The 22,978-nt window shown below is 38.6% G+C and overlaps 1 protein-coding gene and 1 non-coding gene across 6 annotated transcripts in view; one reads left to right on the top strand and one right to left on the bottom strand.

Annotated features, from left to right (window-relative positions):
• pcbp2.S (poly(rC) binding protein 2 S homeolog) overlaps window positions 1-22,978 on the top strand; it is a 495,331-nt gene that overhangs the window by 279,596 nt on the left and 192,757 nt on the right. The gene's annotated exons all lie outside the window — the stretch shown is intronic.
• On the bottom strand, window positions 22,139-22,211 carry trnak-uuu. Its single transcript has one exon. It is a non-coding gene; the product is annotated as a tRNA-Lys (tRNA).

Genomic DNA, 22,978 nt, shown 5'->3' with positions numbered 1-22,978 from the left:
GTATTTTATCACAACATTCTAAGACACACAATAATTCCCAGTGCTGACTCATTAGGGCACACAAAATGGGATAAATGTCAGTACTGTGTGTAAAGCTCTATTTATCCACCCACATGAAAGTAAGTGTGCTCAATACACTTTATACTTATCGCGAATGAAAACCCAGCAGCCTTTGAAGAGATGAGCTCCCAATATTGTGCAACTCATATGATGCCACATCCATGTGTCGGCTTTAAGTTCATTTAGCCAATAAGTCTTTCTTTATTATGAAGGGGCATGAAGGGGGAGCCCCCCTACTTGTCGGCATATCTAAACACTTTGACAACTTTCTCCAAAGGCCATGTGTGCCGAATCAGCGTGGTTCAAGCTTTATTTCTTTAACTCAAGCTGTCCTGCTATTGTGGACAAGCATTATAACTCTGTCTGGAGACATTTGTAAATTCATTAAGCTCAAAATGCATTATACCACTATTTTGGATCAAGTGAATTAGTCCAAGATGTGGTTGCGACTAGTGATTGGCGAATTTCTCCCGTTTCACTGAAAAATTCATGAAAAATTAGTGAAACTCGAAAATTGATGCCACATCACTTTTGATGGCAGTGTCGACTAACATTTTTTGATGCCGGCGAATTTACGTGGGAGTTTCAAGAATTTATTCACCACGAATTTGCGCCAGGCAAATTTATTCGCCCAACAATAGATGCGACCTCTTTATCATTACTCTAATTAGCAAGGACTATGATTATATATTAGGCATATTTAGTCCTCATATATATGCTTACTGTTTGATTTTGATAAATAGCATATGATCATTATGTGCTTTCAGTACCAATGGCTTAACTGAAGTCTTTTTTGCATACATACAATTGTTGAAACTACAGTATATGCAATTAACAATCAGTAGGAAGGGCCCCTCACATGAAGGTTTTACAGTATCTGTGTGTTTCTATGGGTTAGGGATTTTAATCCCAGAATTTGCAATAACTTTTTCTTTTATTTAGTATTATTGGTTATGATTTAATGTAATTTGTTAAATTGAGGTTCAGTCCCTTGATATTTGTTGATTTGATATCCCCTGTCTTCCCTCTTTTAAAGATGTTACTTACAGTTAAAAAAGTATTCATATGCAGTGGCCTAATTATCTCTGTGCGATGGTCATCCCCTGTGAAATTGTTAGCTCAACAATTTAAGTGAACCCCAGCACACATGCATACACACACACTCATACTGACCCTTCCATACACTCATATAAACTATATACAGTTGTATTCAGATCTTGTTGGTCTACAACCAAGATCTTTACTTGTGTGTTTGGGGTCTTTGTCTTGTTGAAGAAATTATTTCAAGGACATTTTCTCTTTGGCATAAGGCCCAACACCATAGTATGAGAAACATCACCATCTACACCATCTTCACAGTGTACTGTAGCTTGAAGTCAGTGTTTGAGGGTCTTCTGACAAGCTGCCCCTTGACCCAAAAAGAACAATCTTGCTTTCATTATCCCACAAAATGGTGTGCCATTTCTCTTTAAGCCAGTCAATGCTTTCTTTGACAAACTGTAACCTCTTCAGCACAGCTTTTTTTTTCAACAATGGGACTTTGCGGGGGCTTCTTGTCGATAGCTTGGCTTCACATGTCTTCTAATTCTAACAGTACTCACAGGTAACTTTAGACCTTCTTTGATCTTTCTGGAGCCGAGTTTTTGCCATTTTAGTTCTTCTTCTATCCATTTGAATGGTAGTTTTTCATTTTCTTCCTTGTCTTTCAGGTTTTGGTTGCCATTTTAAAACATTTGAGATTATTTTAACTGTACTTCTTTATATGTTTTCCCTCGCCAATCAACTTTTTAATGAAAGTATGCTGTTCTTTTGAACAAGCCATTTTACTCAGATTTTCAGAAAGAAATGCAGTATAACCAGCATGCACAGCATTTGCTGCCTTCCTTAAATAATGGCCATAATTGAGACCTGTTTTTTCACAGAATGAATGACTTCACTAATTGAACTCCACACTGCTATTATTTGGAATAAACTATTATTATTTTGAAGACTGCTATTTATTATTTTTAACAAGCCTCAATTAATGATTCAGTTACACATAATCAGCAGCATTTATGCCATGACTGTTGGGTCTGTTGTTTTTCTATTACTCTGCTACACAAAATTGTAAATTATTTGCCATGTAGAAATATAATTTCTACCAAAAACAGCGACTGATCAGATTAGTGATGTTGGACTGCTACTATTCTAAACACAAATGTATATACCAATAAAGTAACATAGTAAGTGTAAGTTAGGTTGACAAAAGACACACACCCATCAAGTTCAATGTTTAAATTATATATATATAACCAGCCTAACTGCTAGTTGAGAAGAAGGCAAAAAAAACTTGAAGCTTCTACAATTTGCCTTAGGGGGAAGAAATTCCTTCCTGATCCAAGATGGCAATTGGACCAGTCCCTGGATCAACTTATACTATGAGCTATTTTCCATAAACCTGAATTCAATCACTTGCTAAAAAACCTTTCAACCCTTTCTTAAAGCTATCTTATGTATGAACCATTACGACTAATTAATGGAGAGAATTCCACATCCTCACAGCTCTCACTGTGAAAAAAGCCCTTCTGAATATTTAGATGGAACCTCCTTTCTTCTAATTAGAATGGGTGCCCACGTGTCAGTTGGAAGGACCTACTGATAAATAAAGCATTAGAGAGATTATTATATGATCCCCATAGCTTTCATATCATCCCTTAAGCACCTCTTCTCTAGCGTGAACAACCCCAACTTGGCTAGACTTTCCTTATAGCTGAGATATTTCCATACATTTTACAAGCTTAGATGCCCTTCTCTGGACCTTCTCTAATTCAATAACTTCCTATTTGAGCACTGTAGTTCAAACCTAAAAAGCATCATTTAGATGGGGCATTACCAGTGCAAGTGCAGTGCAAGAATAACCTCCTTCTTCCGTGAATCTATGTCCCTTTTAATATAGCTCAAGACTTTGTTTGCCCTTGAAGCTGCTGACTGGCATTGCTGGCTACAACCAAGTTTATTATCTACAAGTACTCCAAGGTCATTTTCCATTATGGATTGCCCTAGTGAAGTCCCATTCAGGGGAGAAGTGGCTTGTATATTATAGGTGCATGATTTTATATTTATCGACATTGTATCTTGTCTGCCACACAGCTGCTCAGTTTGCCATTTTGTCAAGATCCTGCTGCAAGGATGCCACAACTTGGGTATAAAATAAAATAATTTTTTCTGCATGTTTTTTTTGTGTCATCCATAAACATTGATTCATTACTTACCAAACCTTCCCCTAATTCATTAATAAACAAATTAAATAAAAGTGGGCACTGTGTTGAACGCTTTGGAAAAATCCAAATAGGTCGCTACTGCTCCCCTGCTGTCCAGCATCTTACTTACCTCATCATAACAATTTGTCTGACATGACCTATCCTTCATATCAATATAGAATTTATGAAATGTCTTTATGGTTAGTAGATTTTAGTATAACAATTGCCTATGCTATTAAGTTTGTCCAAGAAATCATCCAAGTCATTTTAAAGATATTAATAGAATCTGCCATTACAACCTAAGAGGGTATTCCACAACCTCACTGCCCACACTGTGAAGAACCACCTGTGCTGCTTCAAATTAATATTATGTTCTTCTTATCTAAAAGGGGTGGCCTCTGGTACATTGATCTTTTTTGAGGGTAAAAAGATTCTCCACTATCTGCTTATAATATCCTCTTGTAAATGTACTTGTAAATAGTACATCCTGTCCGCCCATCATGTTTTTTCCAAAGAAAACAACCCCAACTTTTACAGTCTGACTTCATAAATTAAATCTTCCAACCCTTTAACCAATTTAGTTGCATGTTTCTGCACTCCCTCCAGCTCTTTTATATCCTTCTTAAGGACAGGAACCCAAAACCGCACTGTATACTCAAGCTGATGCCTTACCAGGGACCTATACAGAGGCAAAATTATCTTGTTTTTATGTTTGTGTTAATTCCCTTTAATGCAAAACAGCACTTTATTTGCTTTAGTACCAACAGAATGAAATTGCGTAGAATTACATTGTCATTCCTTTAAAATGTTTTCATTTTTAGGTGTTATTGTTCCTTAAATAACAAGTTAAAAAGCAAAGGACAAAGGACAGACCCCTGTGGTACCACAGTAATAATATTAGTTCAATTATAAATGTTTCCTTTACCACCACTCTTTGCAATCTATCCAATTCTCTATCATAGTACAAATACTATGTTCCAGGTCAATATTTCTTAATTTAGCCAGTAACATTCTGTGTGGTACTTTATCAAAGTCTAAAAATATTACATCCACTGCCATCCTAGAGACGAGGTTCCTGCTCACTGCTTAAATGGAATTAAATTTGTCTGGCAAGATCTGTTATGCATAAAACCCTGCTGGAACAAAATCATAATATTGTAATTTGCAATAAAGTCAACTATCTTATGCTTTAATACACCTTTGATAAGCTTTCCTGATGTTAAATTAACCAACCTTTAGTTTTGAATCCTTAAAAATTAAGTAAAGAGGTTTGGCAATCACAGAACTTGTTTAGTACCCTGGGATAAATACCATCTGGTCCCGGACCTTTGTTTAAATTTACATTAGACTTAAAGATACACTGCAATGGCATGTATGAATACAGTACATTGTTAAAGCCATACACAGAACTGCTAGCACATCGATTCCGGCTTTATTGGGTGAATCTAATATTGGTCGCTAATGCGAAAATGGTTTGCAATTCATTCACAATGTAAATAAATGTTCTCAAAGGGAACAAGTTTTGCCTTTGCAAGCACTTTGTCCCTCACACTACAGTAGGAATGTGATTGCACATTTTATAGTTTACGATAGTGGGCAGCTTATGTAATAAAACTTCTTATTGAAAACTTTGTTACGTTTGCTCCAAAAGTTTACACCACTTCAAGCAGGTGTTAAAAGGTTTGCAATGCACAATTTAGATTAGAATGCAATAAAAGTCAAATTAAGAATATTACATTGCAACATTCAAATTTTTATTAGCAAATTTATTCTCTTTGCAAATTTTATTACATTTTCTATTTCTGCTATGTATTAGTTAGACAGGAATAGCATTAATCTATAATGGAGTAATATCAGTGTCGGACTGGCCCGGCGGGACACCGGGAAAAAACCCGGTGGGCCCCGACCCTCGTGGGCCCCCGCCGGGCCAGACCACCTCTAATATTATAAAAACTTTGAAAAAGTTTCCGGCGATGCGCATCGCGTCGCCGCTTGCGCATGCGCATTGCCGCTTGCTCAACGAGAAGCGCTGCTCGCGCATGCGCATAGCGGCGGTCGAGCGGCGCAGTAGGGGGGCGGGGGGCCCTGGACCAGCAGTCCCGGTGGGCCCTGGGCCCCCCAGTCCGACCCTGAGTAATATTCATCATTCCATTTATATTTTTATAAGTAACATATCCCTCTGTTATAGCCAGGGTGTCTAATGCACAGCTATGCAAACATTTGGAATGACAATATTTAGCGTGAGTCAAGTTTCATGTCTGTTATAGTGCTTTTTTTAAAACATGTATCATTAATAATAGATATTCAAAGATAACAGATAATAATCAGATATTTAATTTCATCTTGCACTGCTGATACTTGATGTATACTGTTATACTTTCAGTTACTACTGTCTATGTAAAATCTTGACCAACACACACAGAAGCCTTTGGTTGTAGGATTTATTCAACAGGCTGTAGAACTGCAAACTCAACTGGCTGTGTCAAAATGAGTGCATAGGATACTCTCTGGTCTGCTACAGAGGGCACCCTCTAATGTCAGCAGTGCTGCATATCAATAAACAAAGGTTCTTAAAATGGCTGCTGCCAAAATACTACATTCTAGATAAGCTACAAATTGATTTAATGGGTGGTTGCCTTCTTACCTGTCAGCTCATGCACTGCTAAAACCATCTTTGGTGTTTATCATTTAAATTATAAACAGACGTGATGTGACTGCTCCAAATCAATTCTATTTCCCTATTCCAAAGTTTTCTGTTCTTAGGTCACATGAGCCAATTAACAGACAGAGTTGTGTCTTTTGCTTCAACACTTCTTCCTGAAGACTGAAGCACATTACTAAGTACTCATAATGCCCATCCCGAGTATTAAAGTCTTCCATTCGTCTGCTGATCTGATTTGGAGTAAGTTAAATGCTCCCCTAAGATCAAGTTTTGAGAAAAGCTCACAAATCAAGGGAAGGGGATAATTCTTCACGTGATCCCTGTAGTCTATACATGGTCTGAGACCCCATCTGTCTTCTCTGCAAAAAATAAACTGTCACCTACAGGAGAAGAGGAAGACCTTATGATTCCTCTCTACAGGTTTTCCTTAATACACTACTCCATATCCTGGGACTCTGGGAGAGTGAGAGGGCATGTTCTACCCTTAGGAGGAGAGAAACCTAGAGTAAAATGAATAGCAGAGTCATAGGGGCAGGGTTTCAACAGCTTTTTTAGAGAAAACATCAGATGAGGAATAAACTAAAGGTAGCACTTCAAGAGAAGTAGCAGCCAGTACATGAGTAAATTTGAAATAGGAAGGCTCACAGCCTGTACCCTGATGTAGCAGCTTCCCTGTGACCCAATCAATTTGAGGGTTGTGTCCCCTTAACCAGGGAAGGCCTAGAATCACAGGGGTGTGATATAAAAGAGAATCTCCTCAGAGTGTTTACATTCAGACATGTTTACTTGAGTTTCTGAGTCTCTCGGAAATAATACATAAACCATACATAGTACACTAAGCATGCTTTATTACCAATGAAATTAGTAAAACTATAACGACAAGCAAGACATCAGGAGTGCATCAATCTGCAATATAATATAATTGCCTCAATCAGAGATTAATCAGGGAACAATCAACAATGCCTAAATTCAGCAATATAACAATGATTGCATGAATCGGCAGATAATCAAGTATGCATCAATCAGCAATATAACAGCTATTGCATCAGTCAGCAATACATCACCATTTGTGTCAGCATTAAGCCATTGGGAGATCCCAGATCAGCCAGCAGAGTGGTCTCAAGCGAGAATCAAGGGCCTGGGCAGTATACGCACTACTCCACAGAAGGGATCTCAACTAGCAAAAAGGAGACCCCCAGTTTTATATTCTCAAAAACAATGAGCTCATACCACTTGGTCAACAACAGATCTTGTTTCTCAAGCACTCATCAGTACTACTATGAGCATTGATAACAGTTCTTTGTGTTATATTTCTATCAAAGTCTTAATTTGTATCAAAGTATTACCATGAGCCATAATTGATAAAACTCTTCTCATTACAACATGACAAGTCTTTCAGACTGGGAAGACACCAACCCATCCCCTAGGGAACTACCATCAATGGCTAGTAATTTGATTTGAGTGACAAGGGGTTTAGTGGGTATTCCATGCCCATGCACAAAGAAGTTCCCAGCTGCCCCAGAATCGAGAAAGGCAGGGCACTGTCCCAATTTAAGAAGACCACGATTAGTAGTTGAAGAAAGTTGTTGAGGAGTAGAAATGGCATAACCCAAAAAAGACTCCAGGTATCATGAAAGTGCCCTATATCCCCACTGTAAAGGCATAACCCATTAGCCCACCTATGACCCTTTTCCTCCAGGGACAAGCGGGTGGAACCCAATTGCATGGGCTCCTCAGGGGGCCTAGGGACAGAGAGAAGAGGTTTGGGTGCAGACCCTGGGGAACGATTTTAAGGGGTAACTGTAAGGGACTGCTCCTGATGTCTCCTATCTATCTGGATAACCAGATGCAAAGAGGGAGTTGAGGGAAGACTGCATAGGTAAGTTATCAAGGCTATCCGCGGCCAAACCCACCCTGAACTGACTCCTTAAAGCTGTATAACTACAGCCTGTCTCTACCACCCAACAGAATTCCGTACAATAATCCTGACGATTGCCTTGCCTGAGTTTACGTATAGCTGCGGCAGAGGTGGTGCGGTCTGGATCATTGTAAATGATAGCCATTGCCTTAAAGAAGGCCTCCAAAGAGAGACGGGCTGGATCATTAAGGGATAGGCTGAATGCCCAAAGCTAGGCATCCCCTTGTAACAAAGTTATGACTAAGTTAACTCTTGACTCTACCATAGGGAAGGAGTAGGGTAGGGAACTGAAGTGGAGCTTGCATGTCTCCTGAAAAGCGTAAAACCTGCTTCAGTCTCCCTTAAAACTCTCAGGGAATGTGAGTATGGGCTCCACCATAGCGGTAATGGGAGGTGCAGTAGGAAGCCTGCTTGATGAGGCTGGGGCTGACATGGGAGCAACGGGTTGCTGCTGGATGGTGTCAACCTTGCCAAAAGTCTTTGCAAGCCCTGGACTGCTGGTCCTGCTTAGACTCTTGTTCTCCGAGGTGCTAAAGTAAACTCAGGATCGCTTCTGTGATGGCAGAGGAAGTGGTTGCACCTTCAGCATCCATGTCAGTGCCAAAGTAATGTTATGAATGGATTCCCAACCCCAGAACTAGCTCCAAGGTCCCGGTCGTGGCTTACTCTTCCTCTTTCAAGAACCACCTTTTGCTTGGGGGGGGAGCCCTCCGCTACTTGGGTGCTAACAGATCCTAATGTGAGAGGACAAGGCAGAAAGTCCTGGGCAAGCAAGAGAACCGAACGTAAGAACAGGAATTGACAACAAGGAGCATGATCAAGGGACACGCCTGGTCAACACCAATCAAGAGAAGCAGTACAGATTCAAGAGACAAGAGAGTAGTTGAGGTCACAGGCCGAGTCAAAACACATGAATATCGCAGTACAAAGCATGATCTAAGAGAATAGTCAGCACACAGGCAAAGGTCAGGACAGGCAGCGGATGAGACAAGATTAAGGATAGGCAGGGTCAGAAGAGAACACGTAGAAATCACACCCAGGAACTATTGACAATAGACCTACATTGAGCAATGAGTTATTGCCCTTCGTCCCTTCCATTTCACGAGGCGCACCGAAGAGAAAGGATGCCCCGAAAGGAACCAGAGCCCCGAAACCAGCATGCAGAGAAGACTAACTCTGTGGGTGTCCCCCGCAGGCAACCCCGCTGGCCCACTGGACCACCAAGTATTCTCACAGGGACATTTCATATGAATTGAAGTGTGTTGTCCACCCGGAGTGGAGAAAGAGACTGTGCTAGTTACTAGACAGAACTATGTTTCCCCAGTGTAGGAATATTATTGCATTGCACTGTTTAACCTATTCTTTTCTTTATTTTTTCTATAAAGTTTCTCTTGGTTTAATGCAAATTCTGTTTTTTATTTTCCTAGTGTTATTCCCCTGAGGTGTGATCATCAGTGCTCACTAAGTGAAAGCACTGCATTGTATAGCCCAGTTCCCAGTACTTTCATATGCAAAGAGAACTCAGGGCACTAGATTGCAATGGTTTAAACACTGTTAAAAAGAGGGTGTAACCAAGATAGGGTTATACATATTACATGAGGAGGACTGATATTATCCAAACTCCAATAAAAGGGATGCTTTGCTTTGTTCATAAAATTATTCATTCATATATTATTCAGTAACTGCCTTATACAGTACAGTAGCGGTTGATGAGTTAGACATGGTTGTTATAGGTTGCAGTGCTTGACCAAATGTTCTAACAACTTTTTTGTGTGACCTCATGACTTCAATATTATGCAGTGCATTCGGGTATACAGATGAAAGAGACATAAGAGGGGTCATATACAGTATGTCATGAAAAACAGGGTGCAAAGTTCAAAAAGTGATGGGTGTGGGAAACATTTATTAATTTGCTGTAGGAACCACAATATTTGGTATACTGCTGAAAAAAGCTAAAGCTTATACTGTGCCTAAAATATCTAGCAAAATAATTTCATTTCTGAATGTTACATCAGATAATTACAGCAGATGTATTAAAACATTCTAGGTTACAATAGATTTTTTCAGCTTTTTTTTTTTTTTTTTTTACAGAGCAAAAAATGTGCCTCATAACAGTATTTGAGTTTGTCAGCAGAATTATTCAGTAGTTCACTGTCCATTATATCAGTTTTCATGTGTCCATAATCATTAGTGTGTTCCCCTTTCAGTCATTTCATATCATTAGTCAGAAAGCCATTTGTGATTCTACTGTATATATGAATGGCATAATGTAACAGGGCAAAGTAGAGTTTGGGGAAAAGTAAATGGATAGCAGTAATTGTTTACTTTAGAAAAGTAGAGCAAAACATAATTTGATTAGGAGGTTGTCTAGAAATGTGCTCTCTTTAAGCCTTGGAAATAAATAAGCTTCATATGGGCATTTAAAGGCTGTAACGCAATAATTTGAAAGAAAGTTGATACATGATTGTAAGCTCTGCATGTTCAATGTACACACCCATGTATCATAGAGCATTGCACAATACTGTATATTGGTGCTTTATAAATATATGTCAATAGATTACTGGTTGATGAAAAAGAAATGTTGCGACCAAGGGTACCACCAGTGGCGTAACTACCGGGTACCACCATCTTTATTCAGAAGCATAGCACTCCATAACTAAGCGGGAGGGCCACGAGACCACTATGACCAGTAGTCCAGAATTGCTGCTTACTGGCCATCAAAAAATTATAAGAGAAGGAGAGGGTTGTCCAGAAGACAATTGTTAAGAGATGACATTCTTTATAGGAGACGCAGGAAATACATACATGTGCATTTCAGGAAACCCAGCATCCATACATACAAATACTGACCCCTCCATGCACTCATATAAACTATACTGAATAAACTATAGTAGTCCAGATGGGTACACCCCAAGTGTTCATGCTTCCAGGTAGAAGGTCTATAGGACAATCATATCGATGATGAGGGAGAAGAGTCTCAGCAGATTTCTTACTGAAAATGTTACAAATGTCTTTGTATGCAGTGGGTAAAGACTAAAGGTCAACAGAACGAACATACTGTATATCTGATGAATAACAGTAGAAGGCCAAGAGTTTTTGAGAAAATACGGACACCAATGAGAGATTTGAGTCCATGGTGGGGTTGTGTAAGCAAAACCAATATAAACCCAGAATCACTGGAGCTGAAGGACAGTTTACAGTAAGAATAATTTTGCTTTCTGAGCACCCACAGTCAAGGAGAATTCCTTCATAGATAATTTTTTGAGATTTGTGAAAAAAAAATCGCAATTGGTAAATGGGCTCTTTAGTATGTGTCACTCTTAAGGACATTTTTGTATGTCAGTTCCACTTCAGATAACTATGATCTAGGTCTGTACTCAACTAAATATCGGTGGGGGACACTAATCCTAAATATGTCATTACATTTTCATTACTACCTACTCTATATGCAAGAGGTGGGAGATGATGTTCTGCTTCTACCTCACCACTCCTAAGCTTTTGTATAAATTGGCATTTTATAATTAATCACTAACTCTAATGAGTGTCATCAAGTACTTTGTGGCCTAATATAAGCACACAAACCAGAATCTCCATACTTTTAACCATACATTTCAACAAAGCCTATTTGTAAGAGAGGAGAGGGTTCAATAATACTCCTAGTAGGTAGAATCTACATGTTTTTTATAACAATCCCCTTGCATCAGATTTAACCAATCCTTATCACCAGAGCTTGTCATTATCTTTCATTTTAATGGAGCTTTACATGAGGAGCTAAAACAACAGCAGATCCTAGGCTCCCACAATGCACATTGTCCTAGATAACGCAGACTTAATACCTTGTACCATGAACCTACATCATGTACAAAGAGTATAATCACATTACCTTTTGCATCTATCAAACATTTTATAAATTCTTTGACCCTTGAAAGAAAAAGATAAATACAATTCAGGTTCTTTTATTAAATCATAATTGTTACATGGTTTCTAAGGATCAGTGAAAAATGTACTATGATGGATTCTGCTAGTTCAAATCTAGGGCCCTCTGTGCATTCTTTACAAAGAGCTTGTCCTACTTCCCAGGTTTATTAAAACAAAATGTTACTTAAAGTAAAGCTGACAGCTGAACAGTTAATTCAATTGTGATGGCAGGGCAGAGAATATGAAGTGCTCTATTCTTGCTGTCATAGACAAGTGAGGCCCAAGAACTGATAAATGGCATTTCTAAGATCATCCATTAGGTTTGGAATGTAGAAGAACATGCGGCTAATATTCATTGCACAAATTGCAATTATTAATAGCTGAAAGGAAACAGATTTAAGGCACCAAAACAAGCTAACTGTGACCTGCAAGAAACCTGCTGCACTGTTAAAGGAAAACTGAACCACTAAACAATGTGGTCTCTATAAAAAATATATTGCATAAAACAGCTCATATGTAGAACACTGTTTCATGTAAATAAACCATTTTCATAATAATATATCTCTTTAGTAGCATGTACCATTGGGTAATCATAAATAGAAAATTGTCATTTCAAAAAAATAAGGGCTGCCCCTGGGATTCTAGGAATCACAGTGCATACAAACAAACCATACATGTTTGGTCATATGAGCCTATTAACAGACAGAATTTGGTCTTTTGCTTCCACACTTCCTGTTACAGTTAGAGCTGTAGTATTTCTGGTCAGGTGATCTCTGAGGCAGCACAAAATGGGGGTTCAAGGCAAGAGATGTAAAGGCAATAATTACTAAAATATAAATACCAGTTTGGTAAGATTCTTTAATATGTCACTTAATTTGATATAATCTATCTGTTGCTTAAGTATTCATTTTGGGGGTATAGTTTTCCTTTAACGTACATTTATTGCAAGAAATGTACAAAATGTTTTCTATAGGCTGAAAAACACTAGCATTTTCCGACTGACTGTTGACATCCTTTAGGTCGGATTAGGCCATTTACTGTAGTACATAGAATAATCCTATTGCTTTTCATTAAGTACAGGTGCTTAGCCATTCTGTGAGGCACAAAACATATCACAGCATCCAGGAATTTTATCCAGTAAGTTAAAGATGGCTAGAGTTTTTATTTAAATGCATCCAGTGCATCCAAGGTTAGTAAGAAGTGGGACAGTGAGATTGCAGATCTATTAGGATTATGCCAAAGCTTTATTACAGTACCCCATAACTGACTGCTTTCTAAACTAAAGTCCGTTAGTCTTCGTAATGTTGTTTGGACATGGATAGGAAACTGACTATAGGATTGTGTACAGAGGGTGGCTGTAAATGGTACATTCTCTTCTTCGAGTAGGGTTCTTAGTGGGGTCCCACAGGGTTCTGTATTTGATCCACTTTTAAATATCAGTAACTTGTTCATTAATAATGATTAAAGAGGAAAGGGCATTGCAAGTAATGAATTAGTGTTTGCAGATAATACAAAACTATACAGCCCAATTAACTCGATCTGGGATGTGGCATACTTCAAGCAGGATCTTCACAAACTGGCAGTCTGGGTGACTAATTAGCAGATGAGATTCAATCAGGATCAGACTGGAGGGCCCAGAGGGCGCACTGGGGCTGCTGTCTCAGGGCCCTCCGCCAGTGCCATAACCCTTCTCAAGCCCCCACCCCCTGCATGCCAGCGACCAGGGTAGGAGACAGATTGGGGCAGGGACTGGGACCCGGTGTCCCGCTGGCCCAGTCCAATCCTGGATTCAATGTTGATAAATGTAAGGTTATACAAATAGGATGTAAAAAAAAATATGTAAGACACTTACACCCTTAACGAGACTGCATTAGGCAAATCTATAATGAAGAAGGACATTGGAGTCCTTGAAGATAATATACTTGGCTGTAGTAAGCAATCGCAGTCAGTAGCTGCAAAGGTAAAAAATGTTTTGAGCCGTATTGAAAGAGGTATAGATTTGTAGGAGGAGAGGGTCATTCTTCCACTTTACAGAGGGAATAGGCCCATGGAATATGCTATGCAAGTTGGTGTGGTTTAAACTGGACAAGAGGCACTTAAGGGTTGATAACTAGGTATACTGTAAGTATTGGAATCAGGAAGGAATTTTTCCTCTTCTGAGGCTAATTCAGATGGGTTTATTTTCATCTAGCAGTTAGGCAGATTTGATGTTTGTTATGTTTTGGTAGCCTAGGATGAATAGAGTATAACAGTGCTTTATTAGCAGACTCATGCAGTCATTACACAACTAAATCTATCACTTTTTAAGCTGTCCAGGAAGTATGCACAGTATAAGTCTTGAGCACAGTGACATCTACAGGCTATTTGTATAAACACCGCATATCCCCCCCCCTATAGTTGGAAAGCATTTGGACAACTATAATAAACAGCAACAATTAAACAGTATGCATTTTAAAACAATATTATACATTCTTCACATCAAGTCCTTGGTCCATGCAGATAGTTCTCTCAGTACGCCTTATAGGTTCACTTTCTTCAGCCTATTGCAGTTGACATCAGGAATAGGAAAATGTCCTTCATCAAAGGGAGCTTCTCCAAAGTCATATCTAACAGGAGCAAGACGACTTGCATTCCATATGCATCCATCAGACAGTTCAAATGTGTATGGTCCTCGCTGGCATCTCACTTCAAGGGGTGTAGTAAAGTTAGATTGTCCTTGTTATAGTATTCCTGGTTTCTTAATTCTGACTAAAGATCCAGGCTGAAAGTGTACTTCTCTGGCACCATGTTTTCTGTCAGTATAAGCCTTGCAGTTGGCTTGTTGACGTTTCACAATGTCAGCAGTAGATGAATTTGTAGGCACAGTATTTTGTGGAAGTTTGATGTCTGCAACATGTAACTTAGTGCGCATCTGTTTGCCATGTAATAATTCAGCTGGAGATGATTGGGTTGTTGCATGGCGCATTGCTCTGTTGTTATGTAGGAACTCTGTTGTAAATACTTTCCAAGATTTTAGGCCATTTACTGTAATAGGCTATCAAGGTTATAGCAAGTCTACAGTCTATAGGAGCATCTGTAAAAGGACCGACAATATCAATAGCAAGTTTTTCCCATGCTGAATCAGGGAATGGTACGGGCTGAAGTGGTGGTGTATGTATGATAGCTGTTTTGTCATGATTCTGACAAGTAACACAAGAATAGCTGTTTTGTCATGATTCTGACAAGTAACACAAGAATGAATGGCTGTTACCACATCGGCATCCGTTTTAACTTTGTGTACAAATTTCTATGCACAACCCAGTGACGTGTTGTTTTGTGGTGAAATTTTAGACACTGGCTGTGTGGCAGGCACTGGTGCTGTAGTTATGAGACCATCAATTAATTGTAGGTTTAATACAGCAAAGAGATCCCTTCCAAGTATAGCAGTACCCTTATTCACAATGTAAAAGTCACATTTTGCAGTATTTGATTCAAATTGTACAGTCACTGGCAAGCAACCAAGCACAGGGATTGGATCCTTTAAGTAACTGACCAGTTTCAGGGCAAGTGCAACAAGCGGATCTTTTGCAAAGTATTTCAAGAAAATATCCTTTGATAGTATAGAAACAGCTGAACCTGTATCAAGCATCAGGTTAATGGAGTGCCCCTTGTCAGCAGAAGCAGTATTGACACTGACAATGCATATAAACTTGTCTAGAATAAACGTATCAGCTTTATCCACACTTAATACTGTGACATTTGTAGTAGTGACTTCATGAACTTCTTTAGCAGAACTATGGCAGATCTTAGCAAAATGTCCTACTTTTTTTGCATTTGCAGCACTGTACAGCTTTTGCAGGACATGTAACATAATTTGCAGTGTGTTGTGTTGAACCACAGCGGAAGCAGTATTTTTTATTTGTATTTGCTGCACGGTTTTGCAGTGTAGGTAAATCCCTTTCCTTAGCACTGTATTTTGCATGTGACTGGGCATTATTAAGCCACAGTGTTGAATTCACAATCTGTACATTCCCAGCATTTCCCTGACTGAGAGTTTTAGCCTCTGCCACTGTTGTTTCAATTTTTCTAGCAACTGCAATAGCCTTTGCAAGAGTTAAATCCTGCTCTAGGAGCAGTCTCTCTCTAATGCAAGGTGAATTTGTTTTTTCCAATATTTGGTCCCTTAGCATTTCATATGTTAGATTCCCAGGCACACAGGTAACAACAAACTCTCTCAAAGCAGCTACAAATTGTTCTGTGGATTTGCCATTATGCTGTCTACATTGGCAGAATTTATATCTTTCAATAACCACATTTACTCTTGGCACAAAGTTCTTTATAGCAGTAAGAGCAGTTTCATAAGTATCATCAGGTAATGGTAATGTATAGAAAATACGCTGTCCTTCTGCTTCAAGGTAGTGAATAAGTAAAGCACGCTTTCTAGTAGCAGAAATCTCCCCTTGGTCAGCAGCAATAATGTAATTTTCAAACATATGGATCCATGCAGTAAAAGGTATGGTAGGCTCATCAGGGTTTGGAAGAAAAGGTGCAGGCTGCTGCAGAGGTAGAAGAGCCATCTTGTCGTCAATTTGTTTTGGTAGTTGAGGATGAGTAGAGTATAACAGTGCTTTATTAGCAGACTCAGGCAGTCATTATACAACTAACTCTCACTTTTGAAGCTGTCCAGGAAGTATGCACAGTATAAGTCTTGAGCACAGTGACATCTACAGGCCATTTGTATATACAGTACATCACAATATAGACATAAAATGTTGAACTCAAATCTAATGTTACTAATGTTACTGTGTTACTAATGTAACACAGTTAGGGGCACATTTACTTAGCTCCAGGGAAGGATTAGAAGGAAAAAAAACTTTGAATTTCGAAGGTTTTTTTTGGCTACTTCGACCTTCGACTACGACTTTGTCTTCGAATCGAACGATTCGAACTAAAAATCGTTCGACCATTCGATAGTCGAAGTACTGTCTCTTTAAAAAAAACTTCAACCACCTACTTTGCCACCTAAAACTTACCGGGCACCAATGTTAGCCTATGGGGAAGGTCCCCATAAGCTTTCCTAGCTTTTTTTGATCAAAGGAAAATCGTTCGATCGATGGAAAATCGTTCGATCGGACGAATTGCGGTAAATCCTTCGACTTCGATATTTGAAGTCAAAGGATTTAACTTCGATGGTCGAATATTGAGGGTTAATTAACCCTCGATATTCGACCCATAGTAAATGTGCCCCTTAGTTTTGCTGTGAAAATGGTGGGTTAAATGGGTTTAATGGGTTAAAAAATTTGTGACACAATGTGTCGCACATCAGCAAAAATGTTGTTACCCGTATACAAGTGCATTTCGACAAATTTTTCGCCATTTTACAAATTTTCTCTCAGACAGATTTCAGATCTCTATCTGGCTAAACTCAGTCTCAGCCATGTAAGATATCGTGTCTGGCATAAATTCGATATCATGTAACATGTCAGAGTATGTAGATAAAATACTACAAAATTATGTAGGTAGCCTGCCTAGTTATTTAAAAGATTCAACCCAAGCAATTAGAGACCTACAACAAGTGAGAATAAAACAGGAGACCTTTCTGTGTACATTGGACGTTAAGGCGTTGTACACATCGATACAATATGGACTGGGAATAAGAGCAGTATCGCACTATTTAGAAAGAGATCCAACCTTGCCAACAAACCAGAAGGAATTTGTAATAGAGGCCATCTCCTACATATTAAACCATAACTATTTCTGGTTCGGGGATAAATATTATGTGCAGATATGGGGGACCGCCATGGGAACGAGGTTCGCCCCCAGCTATGCAAATCTGTTCCTGGGGTACTGGGAACAGCATAATATAATACCTAAGCTGGGGGGCGACCTCGTCCTATGGCGACGCTTCATAGATGACATAGTCTTTTTATGGCAAGGAACCGAATCAGAAATGATAAAATTTGTTAATGATATAAATAAAAATGACCTAAACTTAGAGTTTACATTTTCTTATAGTCAAGAAACGATCAATTTCCTAGACCTAGAAATAAACAAAAGTAAGAACAACGAACTTCTAGACTTCAGAACCTATTTCAAAAAGGTTGATGTCTGTAACTATGTATTAAACACTAGCAACCACAATCCTACTTGGCTTAAAAATATCCCATATGGACAATTTTGTCGACTAAAGAAAAACTGCTCCAATCCCGTGGAGTTAGAAAATCAATTGGATTATGTATCCGAGAGATTCAAACAAAGGGGATACAAAAATAAACTTATCCAAAAATCAAGGGAGAAACTAAAAGAAATAGAAAGGACAGACTTACTAAAAGAAAAGAGCAAAAAAGTAACAACTGACGAACAAGTAGGCTTGTCATTCATAACTACCTATACCACGGGAGCACAAGAAATAAAAAGAATTCTGAACAGACATTGGAACATCCTAGAGGGGGACGAATTATTAAAAGGAAAAATCCCACAAAAACCCAAAGTAATATATAAGAGAGCGAATAACTTAAGTCAAATGCTAGTACGTAACTTCATCCCAACAGATAAAACACAAAATAAGAAACAAAAAGGGGAATGAAAAGGTTTCTTTCCATGTGCACTATGCAAAGTTTGCAAGTATGGAAAGAAAAAGATACAATTTATATCAAACGTCACAAAAAGGGAACACAATATTGAACACTGTATCAAGTGCACGACACAAAATGTAATATACTGTCTAGAATGCCCCTGTGGTCTCCAATACATCGGTAAGACAAACAGAAAGTTAAGGGAGAGAATTAATGAACATGTGAGAAACATAGAAAAGGGGGTGACAAATCACAGTGTGTCAAGACATTTCAAGGAATATCACAATCAGAAAGCTAAGGATTTAAGATTTTGGGGCATAAGCACAGTAAAAAGGGATTGGAGAGGGGGGGATCTAACAAAGAAAACACTACAAGAGGAGAGCAAATGGATTTATAAAATGCAGACCCTCACCCCACAAGGGTTAAATATAGATATAAATTTAAGGGCGTTTTTATGAAAACTAAAAATGAAAAAACACTGAAAGAAAAAACATAGAAAACAAAAGAAAGAGAGTGGTAGATGAAAAGGAGAAAAAATTAGAGTCACAACACGAGTTATATTTCATTGAGGGCACTCTTCAATAGAAACACTCTAAGGAAACTTCTAACTGGGAACTAAAGGGTTAAAAACTTTTTAAAAAAGTGAGGCAATAAGGAAATAACAACATTTAGCCACACATGAGAAAGATATGAGAAAAAAAGAAAAAAGCAGTAAAAACAAAAGACAGAAGGGGACTCAGAAGGAACTACACCTCCCAGAAGCCCCTGTTATTACTATTACATGGTGGTGAATGTGAGTATAAAGTATTTGCATAACATCCTGTTGAGATAGATACTTGAAATAGATAAGGATTGTGGGACCAAATTGTTATAATCACCAGCATGATAAGGACAGTATGATCGATCATGTAAATTCTGTGAAATGAGGAAAAATTCAACATCGGATGCGCTGGAGGGGAAGTGAGCACGCTGGAACGCATCAAGTGGAACGCACGGACCGGAAGTGAGAGCAGGAGCCATGATACAGCACCGGAACAGACCTTTAAAAGACGAAATAGGAACCCACACGGATTATACCTCTGAGGAAGCTGACCATAACAACAGCGAAACGCGTTAGGTACGTTTGGGGTACGCTTTGGACCCAGGAGAGGCACCACAGGGGAGTCCAAAAGAATCGGCAGGACCGCCCCAAGGGAGCACACTCAAACTTTGTGGGACTGAATGCGTATTACCCAAGAGGGTAAATGTGAGTGTATTTTTTACTTGTTTTTAATTATGTTTTAATAAAAGCGGTATTACACTATCCTCGGTTCCTATTTCTAATCCGGAGTCTGGCAGGAGCGGTGAATTGGAGGAGGGATCGGAAAGAATTCTTTTGATATGCACAACGCCACAGTAGTGGTTTGTAAGTAGGCATTTTATACATAGTGTGGAGGCGCTTCACTATCGGATTGCACCTTTTTTATACAAGGAAGGTTACCTCTTGTTTTTATATTCACTTGGATCCATTTTTTCTTTCTCTTTTTCGAACCAATAGCTGCCCAAAAAAAAAGGGGAGCACACCTCTGAGAAATCTTTTTTGTATACGCACAGGGTGATATTCCCTTTTATTACGCTATGCTTGTTTCTAGTTTCTGTTGCCACAGGCGCTGATCTCCTTATATATATCCCCTAGGGGATACATATATATTTGCTCTAAACTCAGTCTGAGCCAGTAATTTGCAATGCACTACTGACAAATAGTGATGAGCAAAATTTTTCGCCAAGTTTTGCTGTGATAAAGACACCCATAGACTTCAATGGGTCAAAAAATTTGCTGCCTATATAGAAATTTTTGGTGAAGCAAAATGGGTCAGATTCAAGCACCACTACTGAGAAACAATATGGCTGTGTGGCTTGCAGTAGGGGAAAAAATAAGGTTGTGGAAGCAAGCTAATAAAACATAAATAAAAATAATATTAATATTTGTAAAAATAGAACTAACTTAAGCATCCACTCAAGTTAAAATCCCCAACCTTATTCATACATGAGCCACATGTATGAATGTAAAAATAGGGGATTGTCAAAATGGGCTGTTATTTGTTGTTTATTTGCTCTATAAAATCTCCAGAAGGCTCTTTCTGGCAAAAAAAACTAGTATCTTCATGCTTCCAGGCTTGCCTCCAAAAATGGAATTTAGTAATGAACACCTGCTTTAAGGTCATCAGGAGCAACATCCCACATATGAACATATTCAACATACTAAAATCGACTGGTCTTTCCACCCATTCCCTTTATATACAGTACAGAATGATCAACGTGAAAAGATCTTCACTTATAGAATTGCAAGTTTGTCCCTTAACAACTCATTTCCCTGCTCATGTCTCTTAACAGTCATTCTATAGATTAGATCGCAGCCATTGTTGTAGGGCTAAATTGGTATAATATTTGCTTGTTTGGCCACCAATTTGAACTTTGTGCAGCCTTTGTTACTCTGTATGCAGGGGCCTGTGCTGCCTGAGGTAGAGTCCTGCGTGGAACAAATTTCTAAGACCCGGAACCGACCCGAACCCGCGGCCTGAACCGGAGCCTGCATATTTACCCATTTTGATCCGCTACCAACCTGGAACCGCAACTGCCTAATCCACAACCCAACCCGCAACCTGCTGACCACTATCAAACAGGAAGTGATGTTGCTGTAAACCGGAAGTGACATCTTTAAAAGTGGGTGGGGACAGCAACTAGATTTTTATGCGGGTACCTGACCCACTGCAGGACTCTAGCGTCTAGCCTGAGGCAGCCTTTCGGATGCTGCCCCCCCACACACACACACTTGCACTCTCAGCACTAGAAGAGCTAAAATGCTGATTTAAAAAATGGAATTTCAGCTCTTTAAGTTAACAGCAGTGGCTTTTTGCCGCCCCTGGCAACCAGCGGACTGCTGCCGCCTGAGGCAAGTTTCTCAACTCTCCTCATGGCAGCAGCACCCCTTTTTGTATTATATAAATTGAAGAATCACTGAGTTGCATTTTAAACCTGCATCTGTATGTACAAGTAAAATCCTGCACCAGTTTCTGAGATTTTTTTTGTCTGTTATATGTACAATAAATAACAATAAATGAAGGTATCTGCAATATCCAACAGAACAAAAATATATATCAGTCCCTTTGTGCTCAACTGCTAGTTAAAGTATGCTAATGCGTGCAAAAAGCAAGAGTTACCATTGAGAAAATATAGAAATCTAAAGATAATAGCATTGTAGGATGGAGAATATGTTATTATCAATATATATATATATATATATATATATATATATATATATATATATACTGTATATACATGTATAAAATATATATTTTATATAAAATAACCTTTAGTTTTAGCTTTTGGATTAATGTATCTAACTTTCCAATTGCATTAAAAGTATAACAATCCAAAGTCAAACCTTTCTGACATAATTTCAAAATATTGTAATTTATTTGTGTTAGAGTGTGCTGAAAATCAAAAATCTGTTTTTGCTAACCTCAATGCAATGGAATTCTCAGCAGAATCCACATTACTTAACAGATAGAGAACCTGGGGAAGATGTATTGCCATGATAGCAAACACAAGGGTGGCAAGTGTTCCCTAATATGCTTCTCTTACAATACAAATAGAAGCACATTTTATATAATACTTTTTTGATACAATTCTATATCAGTTTGGGTTTGTGCTATGTTCTCATCGATAATGTTTACTCTGATTGTTTCTGGTACTAACTTGAGGCAAAACAACTAGGCATTTCGGTGACGCAGAGGGACCGCCGCCTCGCCCGAACAGGGACTTGAACCCTTGACCCACAGATTAAAAGTCTGATGCTCTACCGACTGAGCTATCCGGGCTCTGTGCAAAACAACTAGGGCCATACTTATATTTCCAAACCCAACATGAATGGTTTACTGGGAGATCTCAGTTTAATCGCTCCTGCAATGCATTTGAATGTTTACAATTTAAAAGCAGACACTTGGACTTGCAAGGGAAAGCTATTGTAAATTTGGGATAAGTGTTGGATGATGCCATCCACCAGTAAAAAATACATTTTTTGGTACAACACATAATTTTAGACATTGCTTCAGTTCCCCTTGAGGGTTTCCCACATTTTATATGCCACAACTAACTAACTAACTAACTAACTAACTAACTAACTAGCTAACTAGCTAACCAACTAACTAACTAACACCTGTTCTGTGCTGCTTTACCACTTTACACACGCATTTACTACACACATGCACCAACACACACATCCACTGTCATACAGTTACAATATTTATTTTGCACTTATGATTGCATTGGGTCATCATACCCAGGTATAGAATCTGTTATCTGGAAACCTGTTATCCAGAAAGCTCTGAATAGTAGAAAGGCCATCTCCCATAGACTCCTTTTAATCTAAATAAACCAAATTTTAAAAAAATATTTCCTTTTTCTCTGTAGTAATAAAACAGTACCTTGTACTTGAACCAAACTTAGATATAATTAATCTTTATAGGAAGCAAAACCAGCCTATTGAGTTTATTTTATGTTAAGTGATTTTCTAATATACTTCAGGTATGAAGATACAAATTACAGAAAGATCCATGATCTGGAAAACCCTAGGTCCCGAGCATTC

Source organism: Xenopus laevis, chromosome 6S (assembly GCF_017654675.1).
Source record: "Xenopus laevis strain J_2021 chromosome 6S, Xenopus_laevis_v10.1, whole genome shotgun sequence".
NCBI lineage: Eukaryota > Metazoa > Chordata > Amphibia > Anura > Pipidae > Xenopus > Xenopus laevis.
This window is presented reverse-complemented; position numbering and strand designations above follow the sequence as displayed.